Source organism: Cyprinus carpio, chromosome B7 (genome assembly GCF_018340385.1).
Source record: "Cyprinus carpio isolate SPL01 chromosome B7, ASM1834038v1, whole genome shotgun sequence".
NCBI lineage: Eukaryota > Metazoa > Chordata > Actinopteri > Cypriniformes > Cyprinidae > Cyprinus > Cyprinus carpio.
The window spans coordinates 36,918,391-36,930,833 of NC_056603.1; positions in this window are offsets into that span (position 1 = coordinate 36,918,391).

Below are 12,443 nucleotides of genomic sequence, written 5' to 3' on the forward strand. Positions count from 1 at the left end.
CTGTACTTACTGTAAGGATAGGAATAGGGTTTTAGAGCAGTCTAATCACCCAAAATATCTCAAACATCCTAGCATGGGAATAGTGGTGTGCTATTTCACACAGAGAAGGATATTTTCTTCTTAAAAATCTATTTTTTAATATCTATAGAGAGAGAGAGAGAGAGAGAGAGAGAGAGAGAGAGAGAGAGAGAGAGAGAGAGAGAGAGAGAGAGAGAGAGAGAGAGAGAGAGAGAGAGAGAGAGAGAGAGAGAGAGAGAGAGAGAGTCATTTAATAGTAACCTGACATTCTGGCTGTTTGTCACTTAGGTCACATGGTGGCCCTGAAGTTCTGTAAAGCTGACAGGAACATGGTTTAGGCTCTTATGTGTGTTTACACCCTCCCAACTACAAATATGTAAATCAGTTCATTGGAAAGACTGCTGTTGGCAAGGAGACGGCGAAGGACAGTGTGAGATGCAGCCAGAAGTGCTTTAAAAATTGAGTGTTTTCCCCCTTGCTTTACCCTTTTTGGCCTAGATTACATGGAGATATATTATGTCAAAATAATTATGTACAAACTACCTGTGGCCTTGAATTTTTTATTTTTTATTTCTATTTTTGGTGACAGTGGTAACGTCATAAAATTGTTAGTGGGATAAATTCACCCACTCACACACATACACTTTTGTTGAGACATGTTTTTTTCAGGGGTACAAAAATAAACATCTTTAAAAAAAAAAAAAAAAAAAAAAAGAGAGAGAGAGAAATAAGCTTGAGTCAGATTCCTTTATTCTGGAAACTAAGAGGGCAGGATTCAAAGTGTGTTATATTTATCAAAAATTCATTTTCAGGCAAAAGGGAGGTATAAAGTCTGCTGTGCTGCTATGTTAAGGATGGCTCAAGCTGGATTCAGGTGAATCGCACAAAAACATGTCTGGGTTATATTTGATATAAAAATTTTCTTTAATAAATTGCATTATATTTTAGGACCATTAAGTTTTTTTTTTTTTTTTTTTTTACATTGTGATACAATTCAGACAAATTGACTAATAGCATACTAATAAAAAGTTAAGCAGGGCTGACAAATTTGTTGTTTTTCCACAAAATGTGGCTACTTTTAAACTGTTGTGGCAAATTATTATTTTTTTTCCCTCACTGGTTAAAGCTTTGAAATATTGAATAAATTGTATTTATTCGATATATACAGTCATGCCCAAAAATATGGGCACCCTTGGCAAATATGATCAAAGAAGGCTGTGAAAATTAATCTGCATTGTTAATCCTTTTGATCTTTTATTTAAAAAATTCACAAAAATTTGGATAATAAGAATTTTAAATGGGGGGATATATCATTATGAAATAAATGTTTTTCTCTAAAACACATTGGCCACAATTAAGGACGCCCTTTTATTGAATTCTTTTTTAAACATCCATTTGCCAGTTTAACAGCTCTAAATTTTCTCCTATAATTGATCAGATAAATGATCAGAAACCATTCCTTCATCCAGAATCACTTCAGAATCTTTAGATTCCCAGCTCCATGTTGGTGCTTCTCTTCAGTTCACTCCTCTCATTTTCTATAGGGTGCAGGTCAGGGAACTGGAATGGCCATGAGCTCAGTGACCCATTTTTGTGTTGTTTTTGAGCTTTGTGTTTGGATTATTGTACGGTTGGATGATCCAAACATGGTCCATTATAAGATTTCTAACAGAGTCAGTCACTTTTTGATTTTTTATCTGTTGGAATTTGATAGAATCAAAGATGCCATGTGTCTAAACAAGATGTCCAGGACCTCCAGCAGAAATATAGGCCCACAACATCAAAAAATACAGCAGTATATTTCATTGTACACATGGGGTACTTTTTATCCCTGTTTTCACCAAACCCATCTTGAGTGTTTGCTGCTCAAAAGCTAATTTTTAGCTTCATCTGACCATAGAAGCCAGTCCCGTTTGAAGTTCCAGTCATGTCTGATAAATGAATATGCTTTAGTTTGTTTTTGGATGAGCTAGGAGAATTTTCCTTGAAACCCTCCTAAACAACTTGTGGTGATGTAGGTGCTGTTTGATTATTTTTTAAGGTTTTCTGACCCCGAGACTCAACTATTTTCTGCCATTCTCCAGCTGTGGTCCTTGGAGAGTCTTTGGCCACTCAAACTGACCTCCTCACCATGCATTAGGATGATATAGACACACGTCCTCTTCCAGGCAGTTTCGTAACATTTTCTGTTGATTGGTAATTCTTAATTATTGCCCTGATGGTGGAAATGGGAATTTTCACTGCTCTAGCTCTTTTCTTATAGCCACTTCACTAATTTGTAAAGCTCAATTATCTTTTGCTGCAGATCAGAAATATATTCTTTGTCTTTTCTCATTGTGATGGATGATTAAGGGAATTTGGGCTTTGTTTCCCCCCCATTTATATTTCTGTGAAACAGGAAGCAATGGCTGGATAATTTAATGTTAATAATCACTCTGGAGTACTCAAAATTGTGAATATGAATGGGAATATACTTTAGAGTTATTTTACTTATAAGAATTTCTAGGGGTGTCCTTAATTGTGGCCAATGTGTATTAGTGAAAAACATTTATTTCATAATTATATTGCCCCATTTTAAATTCTTATTATCCAATGAAAGTTTAGATTTTTGTGATTTTTTTTTTTAAATAAAAGATCAAAAGTATTAACAATGCAGATTAATTTTCACAGCCTTCTTTATTCATATTTACCCAGGGTGCCCATATTTTTGGCCATGACTGTATGTCCCCCACCTACGATCTGTTCATAGATTTGGTCACTGTAGAAATTTAATAAAGCAAGGAAATTACTCTACATAACATTTATTTTTTCATGATTTACAGTTAGAAGGGCAGATGCTTGTTCTTATGAGAGTGTAATCAGGGCTGAGTACACCGGAACTGAATGTTCATCAATGTATTTCTCTCTCTCTCTCTCTCTCTCTCTCTCTCTCTCTCTCTCTCATTTCAAATTTGTTTTCATTTTTTTCTTTTTTTTTTGGTCCTTGTGATCTAATATCAAAATGTTATAATTTTCTGTGATCTTCTTATAATATGACTGACTTCTTTCTGCTGATGTATAAAAGAGCCGTGCTGCAGTTAATCCATCTGCATTCAGATCTGCCTCCATTCTAGTTCACAATTCTTACAACATTATGCCGGGCTCCTCAGCTCGGGCCAGGGATGCCAGATCATACCTCTCACTTCCTCAGTGGAACTGGCCAAGGAGCTGTCGATAGCAGCTCTGGGAACCACATCTGATTCCTTCAGAGTGGTGGCTGCCAGGAGGATCGAGCACTCAAGTTCCCTGACCTGTTTGATGACCTGAGGGAGCAGTGCAATCAGAGGAAAGGCATACAGACGAGCACTGAGTCCTCAGCTAAAATGTTTCTAGTCTACTAGTAGTCATTCATTTTAAGCGATTAGTCGACTAATCACACGTTTATTAATAAACCATTCAAATCACAATAACGAGCCTTTAATTGCCTACATATAAAGCACACACATAAAGCACAAGCTCAAGCACACACATAAAACTTGCCACAGCACACCGGCAGAAGTAATGTTAATAATTTATTGGTAAACTAGTGCTTTCTTTGTATATGGCTTAAGAGATGAAGTCGGCAACACTGACTCTTCATCTGAGAGGACTACATCAGAGACAGAGAACACAGAAAGCGCATCCTGTTTGCTTTCATTATTTTACAAAAGTGCAATGTTTTGTTGTCATTGTGTTTACAGATGTCGGCAAGATGGTTTTTGTGAGATTTGGGCTGGAAATTGTCCATCCAATCTGGCAACACTGCCAGTAATGGCTGTGTGACTTTGCTGTGAACAAAGCAGTGCAGCGATCATAAACGGAACTTTATCAGGCTTTTTACATTAAATGATAATGCCATTGAAACTTTTCTGAAGACAGTCGGTTCCCTTCAGAGAAATAAAAATAAAAATTTCACCAAAAACACCCGCGCTACATTTGACTCTGAAATGTGCAGTACATATTCAAAGAAATCAGTGAAGCCTTTTTACATTTAACCCACAGACATATCGTGATTCTTCATGGGTGTGTCTGCAATTAAGTGATTCGAAAATACAATAAATATTACAGTACAAGCTACTAGCCTACATATGCACTAGTATTAAAATTCAAAGTTGACCATGCATTATGGAAATAAAGTTTCGTGTCTTCAAGTCCGTACACAGTCAGCATTATTTCTCTTAATAATGTCTCTTAATAATGATGCCTACATTTTGCTTTATCACAGTTGCTGTATATATTTTTGAATACATTAATGATTAAACCAACATTTAAATCATTAACTGTTTCAAAATGCATGCTGTTAATGAAATTATTGTTGAAACGTGTGCAGTTAGCCTACTGTACGAATAAAACAACAACAGCATAATTACTTAAGTGTGTAAAGAATTTTAAAGTAAATGCACATACCTTAGAATGCAGAAATTCTTATTCGGATTTCAGAATGAGCCGTTTGACATTGGCAATAGGCTGTTGAGATGTCTCCTCTGAGCTGATGTTTGCTAATTAATATGAACATAATAAGTAGAGGAAATTTGCAACATTGAACAATTAACCATTTAAAACAATTGCGTTGTAAAAATGCAGGGAGAATTCAGATATATACACTGACTCGTTAGTTGATGTTAAATCATACAGTTTTCTAGAGGTTATTGCAATGCTAAGAAATAACAGTATGGCGGCGTGGTGGCATCACTTTTCATGGCATCATGAGCAATTCACTTTATGAACTAATAGATTTTGTAATTCTCCAACACTGATTAAAGCGAGCTGTTAGGACTTTGTGTAAATCCAATCTTTTTGAAAACTGAAGGGTATAATAAGCACTTCTGCAGATCTGGCACTATCTTCTGTAAAAAGATCCCACAACGCATACCAGAAAAATGTGGTAAGACAAAAGCAAACCAAATATTTACGGATAATTAATTTCAAAATGAATCGTTTGTCTTTAAACAAGATTATATAACCTTAAGAAACATGCACACAATGTCAAAAAACTATTAGCATCTGTATTTCCATTTAATGTTTCTGCTGCAAGAGACTTGATTGGCCCTTTCTATAACTGTAAGTATCTGAAATGTTACCTTATTATTAATATATAGCCATTATGTAATCTATTTCAGTAAAATTATTTTGCAAACCGTCAATTTTTGCTATCTAAATTCTGCAGGTATGTCATTATCTTAAGACAAAAAAATCCAACAAGAATTGCCAAAAGGTAAGATTTTAAATAAAAAAGTAAGAAAAATATGCAAGGATAATACATTGAAAATATTGAATATCCATACTGAATTTACCTTAAGATCAGAGAATCCTGGACTGCTTGTAATATTTGAGTCAGACTAACTGTTCACCTAAGACAAGCACTTGGAGTTCAGACTGTTGTAAACTTGTGTTGGGTAAGACAGGGCACAACCTAGGTTTGCAAAAATTCTTACTTAAATTTCTCTATGAATTTTCTCTTCAATTCTCTGTGAATTGCTTATGAATAAGATTTTATTTAAATGAGAATAAAATAAATAAATGAACATAAATACAGTCAATTCATTTTCAATATTTCTTTCAATTCATTTTTAAAATTACAAAACATTTCAAAACTTACTGTTTAGGTTGGATTGGTTCCTGTCTCTGGTGTGAGCCCACAGCAAAGGCTGTTCCCTTTCAGTCGGTCACGTTCGACGTTACGAATGGGATCTCGCCCGAGAGCCCAATCACCTTCGAGTGGTACAAAACGAGCCAATGGTACGCAAAGTACCTTGGTCTGCGGGATTTGCATCGCGAGCTCCGCCCCGCAAAGCGGGTATATAAGGAGCAACGCGAGCAACTCGCATTCAAGCTTTCGCTTCGGAGCCGAGCACATCGCTTGCTGCTATCACCGGAGTGTTACAAGAGCTGGTGTTGGTGTGACGGCGCGATTCAGCGGTTCGTCTGGGTTTCCTGCGACAGCTCCCGCGTTCCCCTGAGTGCTTCAACACCTCTGAAAGAGCAAGATTCTTTCACAAAAAGAGATACGGGCCGATTTGCGTCTTTTTAAAGATGTCATTTCGCCCGTGCGTTTCTGGGTGCGGTCGATACATCGCTCCTCGTGACGGTCACGATCGCTGTGTCACGTGCTTTCAGCACGCTGAGACTGCGTTCGTGGATGGCTCATGTTCTCATTGCGGGGACATGACGATCTCGGCGTTGAGATCGAGACTCGATTACCTTAAAAGGTATAGAGTCCCCTCTGCCACACCCCGTTCTAGCTCTTCTCGTAAGAGGGCTACTTCGGCTGGTGGCCAGGGTGATCTGAGGGTTACGGTGTGGGCTTCCCCGACGAGCCAACCTCCTCGGACCACACCCCCCTCACATACGCCGCAGCCGGTTGAGTTTCCGGATGAGTTTGCTGGACCCTCTCAGGCTCCTGACATCTCATTCGGGGCTCGCGAAGAGTACCGTATGTCGATCGCCGCATCACAAGGCGGGCTTGAGTCCTCGGGAGATGAGGGTTCGGCTGCGTTGCCTCCCTCGGGAGTGCCAGCGTTGTCCGAGTCCGATCCCGAGCTGATGGCCGTGCTTTCCCGGGCAGCGGAGAGCATCGGACTTGAGTGGAATCCTCCGCCCTGTCCCGAGCGCTCGAGGCTGGATGATTGGTTCCTGGGGGCTGCTCATGCGGATCGCCAGCACCCCCCTCTGGTTCCTTTCTTCCCGGAAGTGCACCAGGAAGTAACCAGTTCATGGAAGGCACCTTTAACTGCCCGAAACCGTCCTCCGCCTTCACTGCCCTCGATGGTGGGGCGGCCAAGGGGTATGCTGGGATTCCCCCGGTGGAGCGTTCTGTTGCGATGCAACTGTGACCACAGAGCGTCTCCGCTTGGCGTGGTGGTCCCAAGCTGCCCTCCAAGGCCTGTAAGTTCTCATCCACTCTTGTGGCCAAGGCTTACAGAGCTGCGGGCCAGGCCGCCTCTGCCTTGCATGCCATGGCCTCACTTCAGGTCTATCAGGCCAAGCTGCTCCGGCAGCTGCACGAGGGCAGTGCTGACCCAGGGGTTTTGCAGGAGGCGCGCACTGCTACCGACCTCGCTCTCCGGGCGACGAAGGTCACTGCGCGCTCCTTGGGTCAGGTGATGTCCACTTTGGTGGTCCAGGAGCGCCACCTATGGCTGAACCTGGCAGATATGAGGGAGTTTGATCGGGCTCAGCTCCTCAACTCCCCGGTCTCCCAGGATGGCCTCTTCGGCGACTCGGTAGAGAGCTTTGCCCAGCAGTTCTCTGCCGCCCAGAAGCAGTCTGAGGCCATCAGACACATCCTGCCCCGGCGGCCCACTGCTGCTTTCACCCCGCCGCCGGCGCAGCCGCCGCAGCCTGCTCGTCACCGAGGGCGCCCCCCTGTGGCCTCCTCCACTCCCGCTCGGCCACAGCAGCAGCTTTCACCCCGGCCGCAGCGAGGAGATGGCCGCAGAAGGGCGGCGCAACCCGTCTCTGCCCCTAAGCCTGCCAAACGCCAGGCCAAGCGGCGTTCCTGAGACGGGCGTCCTGGAGTTGGAGACGTCAGCTCGTCAGGAGATGGTAGCAGGACCACTCCTTCCCCCGGAGGAGGGCCGGGGGAGAATCCTTTGTTCTCATTTTCATTTTGTTCCGCCACTGGCCCTGCGGCCGGTGGTACCCAAACCTTCACTAAAAGCGCTGTTTCCTCTACCTCCGGGTCCCAAGAGGCCACGAACGACAGTTGGCGACGTGCTTCCTCGCTGCTCTCGTTCTCCTCTCCCCTTGCCAGTTTCCATGCAAAGCCGGCTCGAGAACGCTTTGCCTTCTCATGCCCTCTTTGCTGCTTGGAGTCAGACGAGTGCCCGCACTCCACCCCCGCCCCCGCTAAGGGACGCTATGCCTCCCATGCTGGGGCTGTCTGCTCCACCACGCTGCCCCACCGTGGGTACGCCTGTAGTCCCCTTGACCCCGCTGGTTCGGTTTCTGGGAGCCTGGCTAGAGCTCCTCAGGCCTTCCCGCTGGCTCATCCGGACGCTCAGGCTCGGCTACGCGATTCAGTTCGCCCGGCGTCCCCCCAGGTTTCGGGGTGTCCGCGCGACGATGGTGGGCATGGATGCCCCTGTCATGCGCGCGGAGGTCGCGACCCTGCTGGCAAAGGGCGCGATAGAGCCGGTCTCTCCAGCCGACATGAAGTCCGGCTTTTACAGCCCTTACTTCATAGTACCCAAGAAGACAGGTGGGTTACGGCCAATCCTGGACTTGCGTGTTTTGAACCGAGCTCTGCACAGACTCCCGTTCAAGATGCTAACGCCCAAGCGCATTTTCGAATGCATTCGTCCTATGGATTGGTTTGCAGCGATCAACCTGAAGGACGCGTACTTTCATGTCTCCCTTCTTCCTCGACACAGACCGTTTCTTCGGTTTGCTTTCGAGGGGTAGGCATATCAGTACAAGGTTCTCCCGTTCGGGTTGGCCCTGTCTCTTCGCGTCTTTACGAAGGTCGCGGAGGGAGCCCTGGCTCCTCTCAGGGAACAAGGTGTTCGTATCCTCAACCACCTCGACGACTGGCTGATCCTAGCTCACTCTCGAGAACGGTTGTGCGAGCACAGGGATCTGGTGCTCAGACACCTTGCCCGACTGGGTCTTCAGGTCAACTGGGAAAAGAGCAAGCTCTCCCCTGTGCAGAGGATCTCTTTTTCTCGGTATGGAAATAGACTCGGTCGCCATGTTCGCGCAGCTTACAGACGAGCGCACGCAGTCACTGCTGAATTGCCTGAGACAATTCGAGGGCAAGAGAGCGGTTCCACTGAAACTGTTTCAGAGGCTCCTGGGGCATATGGCGTCCGCGGCGGCAGTCATACCGCTCGGGTTACTCCATATGAGACCGCTTCAGCACTGGCTTCACGACCGAGTCCCGAGATGGGCATGGCAACGGGGCACGCTCCGAGTGACCATCACTCCGGCCTGCCGCCGAAACTTCACCCCGTGGTTGGACCCCTTGTTTCTACGGGCCGGCGTGCCCCTACAACCGGTGTCCAGACATGTTGTTGTGTCAACAGATGCCTTTGCCACGGGCTGGGGTGCCATGTGCAATGGGCATGCTGCATCGGGCTCCTGGACAGGACCCCGACTTCAGTGGCATGTCAATTGCCTTGAGTTGCTAGCAGTACGTCTTGCTCTGGACCGCTTCAGGGCCCTGCTGAAGGACAAGCACGTTCTGGTCCGTACGGACAACACTGCGACCGTAGCGTACATCAACCGTCAGGGTGGTCTACGCTCCCGCCGCATGTCGCAACTCGCTCGCCATCTCCTCTTGTGGAGTCACAAGCATCTGAGGTCGCTTCGTGCCATTCACATCCCGGGCAGGCTCAATCGTGCAGCCGACGAGCTCTCACGGCAGCAGTCTCGCCCCGGGGAATGGAGACTCCACCCCCAGTCAGTTCAGCTGATTTGGGAACACTTCGGAGACGCTCAGGTAGACCTGTTTGCCTCTCCAGAAAATTCCCACTGCCAGTTGTTTTACTCCCTGACCGAGGGCACCCTCGGCACGGACGCCCTGGCACACAGCTGGCCGCTGGGCCTGCGCAAGTATGCGTTTTTCCCCTAGTGAGCCTTCTTGCACAGACGTTGTGCAAGATCAGGGAGGACGAGGAGCAGGTCCTCATGGTTGCGCCTTTTTGGCCCGGCCAGACCAGGTTCCCCGAACTTGTACTCCTCGCGACAGCCCCTCCCTGGCCAATTCCTCTGAGGAAGGACCTTCTTTCTCAGAGACGGGGCACCCTTTGGCACCCACGTCCCGATCTGTGGAACCTACATGTGTGGGTTCTGGACGGGTCACGGAAGGTTTAGGTACCTTGCCTGTGGAGGTTGTATGTACCATCACTTCAGCTAGAGCCATGTCCACCAGACACGCCTATGCTTTGAAGTGGAACCTCTTCGTCACTTGGTGTTCTTCACGGCGTGAGGACCCCTGGAAATGTCTGATTGGGTCAGTGCTTTCCTTTCTTCAGGAGGGGTTGGAACGAAGGCTGTCTCCTTCCACCCTCAAAGTCTATGTTGGCCGCCATTTCGGCTCACCATGACCCTGTTGAAGGTAAGTCTCTTGGGAGGCACGATCTGATCATCAGGTTCCTGAGAGGAGCAAAGAGGCTTAACCCGCCTCGCCCTCAGCAAGTCCCCTCTTGGGACCTCGCAGTGGTTCTATCAGCACTGCAGAGAGCTCCCTTCGAACCCTTGCTCTCAGTAGAGCTAAAGTTTTTATCTTTGAAAACGGCGCTCCTGACGGCTTTGGCTTCGGTGAAGAGGGTCGGGGACCTGCAGGCATTTTCAGTTGACGAAGCGTGCCTGGAATTCGGGCCGGCTAACTCTCACGTTATCCTGAGACCCCGGCCTGGGTACGTGCCCAAAGTTCCCACCACTCCTTTTAGGGATCAGGTGGTGAACTTGCAAGCGCTGCCCCTGGAGGAGGCAGACCCAGCCTTGGCACTGCTCTGTCCAGTACGTGCGCTTCGCACCTATGTGGACAGAACTCGGTGCCTTAGGACCTCAGACCAGCTCTTTGTCTGTTACGGAGGCCAGCAGAAGGGAAAGGCTGTCAGAGGTTATCCAAGCAGAGGTTATCCCACTGGATAGTGGATGCCATTGTCCTGGCTTATCAGGCTCAAGACCTGCCATGCCCCCTAGGGGTGAGAGCTCACTCAACTAGGAGCGTAGCTTCCTCCTGGGCGCTGGCGCATGGCGCCTCGCTAGCAGACATCTGTAGAGCTGCGGGCTGGGCGACACCTAACACATTCGTGAGATTTTATAATCTCCGTGTAGAGCCCGTGTCCTCCCGGGTACTCGCCCCTTCGGGCCAGTAAGGACCTGCTCTGTGTCAATCCGCTTGCTGCGCCATTCCACTCCACGGACTGGATGCGTGCGCTATTCCCCTCAGGTGAGTTCCTCAGTCGGAACCCTGGGTTCCTCCAGCACTGTTGATGTCCAACACTTGCGTACATGCCCTTTGGTCAGCCCTGTGTGGGACTAGGTGCCTCCATGTGTTGTGATTCCTCTCTTCTGGGTAATCCCACGTGTGTATCTCCACAGTAAGTCTCTCTGCAGCATGGTGTCTTTCCCTTGGCAAGCCCCTTGCCAGCTCTGTCGTTGAAACTTCCACCCTGCGGGCTGGGTACCTCAGAGTTCTTATGTATCACCGCCTTGGTAGATACCTGCCTTCGGTAAGTCCTCCCACGGGCAGGCGGCCTGCTAGCATACATCCAGCTGGAATATGCTACCCAGTGTATTCTGTGTGAGCTATAGGCCCTCACTCGTGCTGGCTTCACGACAGGGTGCTATCACTCACAAGGGTCGCTGGAAGACAGCCATGTGGCGTTTTGTAAGGGACCCCATTCGTAACGTCGAACGTGACTGACTGAAAGGGAACGTCTTGGTTACGTATGTAACCCTCGTTCCCTGAAGGAGGGAACGGAGACGTTATGTCCCCTTGCCACATCGCTGTTCCGCTGAATGGCCGGGTCATTGGCTCGGCTCCTCAGCGAAGACTTGAATGCGAGTTGCTCGCGTTGCTCCTTATATACCCGCTTTGCGGGGCGGAGCTCGCGATGCAAATCCCGCAGACCAAGGTACTTTGCGTACCATTGGCTCGTTTTGTACCACTCGAAGGTGATTGGGCTCTCGGGCGAGATCCCATTCGTAACGTCTCCGTTCCCTCCTTCAGGGAACGAGGGTTACATACGTAACCAAGACGTTATAATCTGTTTCAGGAAACCCTTCAATGCCTGTGAGCCTGTCTATTCAATCCAGGTAAGGACTTGGAGTTGGATGTGGTGTCACAAATCTTTCAGGATGATGAGCAATGATCCTACAGCTTGGTTTGTGCACAGAAACAATGGCCTTCGGAACACTACCAGTTCACCTCAGGGGAATCACTTGGAGTTAGGACTAGTGTGTGCCCTGTAAGGTTGTGGTGGGTGGTACACAGGTCACACAATAGGTGCCAAGACATGCCAAAAATGATTTTTAACACCAGATCTCCAATGAATCGATAACAAATTAGATTATAATTAACCAAATTAATCAAATCCTTAAAAAATATTTAAATAGAAACATAATTTTGGCAAACTGCCCTTTAGAACAGATTGATTCCTAACTCTGGTGTAGTACTCTAGGTGGGACGACCAGCTATGACCCACGCCACAGCGAAGGCTGTTATAGTCTGCTCCAGTGAATCAATGAACATACAGCTTGATGTACAGTATACATAGAAACAATGGTTTTCTGAAAAATGTGGGCGACGCTACCAGTTCACCCCAGAGGAATCATTTGGAGTTATAACTAGTATAACAGGGCACACCCTAGATTGGCAAAAAAATAAAAAAAATAAAATAAAAAAATGTTCATATAGCTAACAGAATTTAACATTTCAAATAACAAATAACAAATAA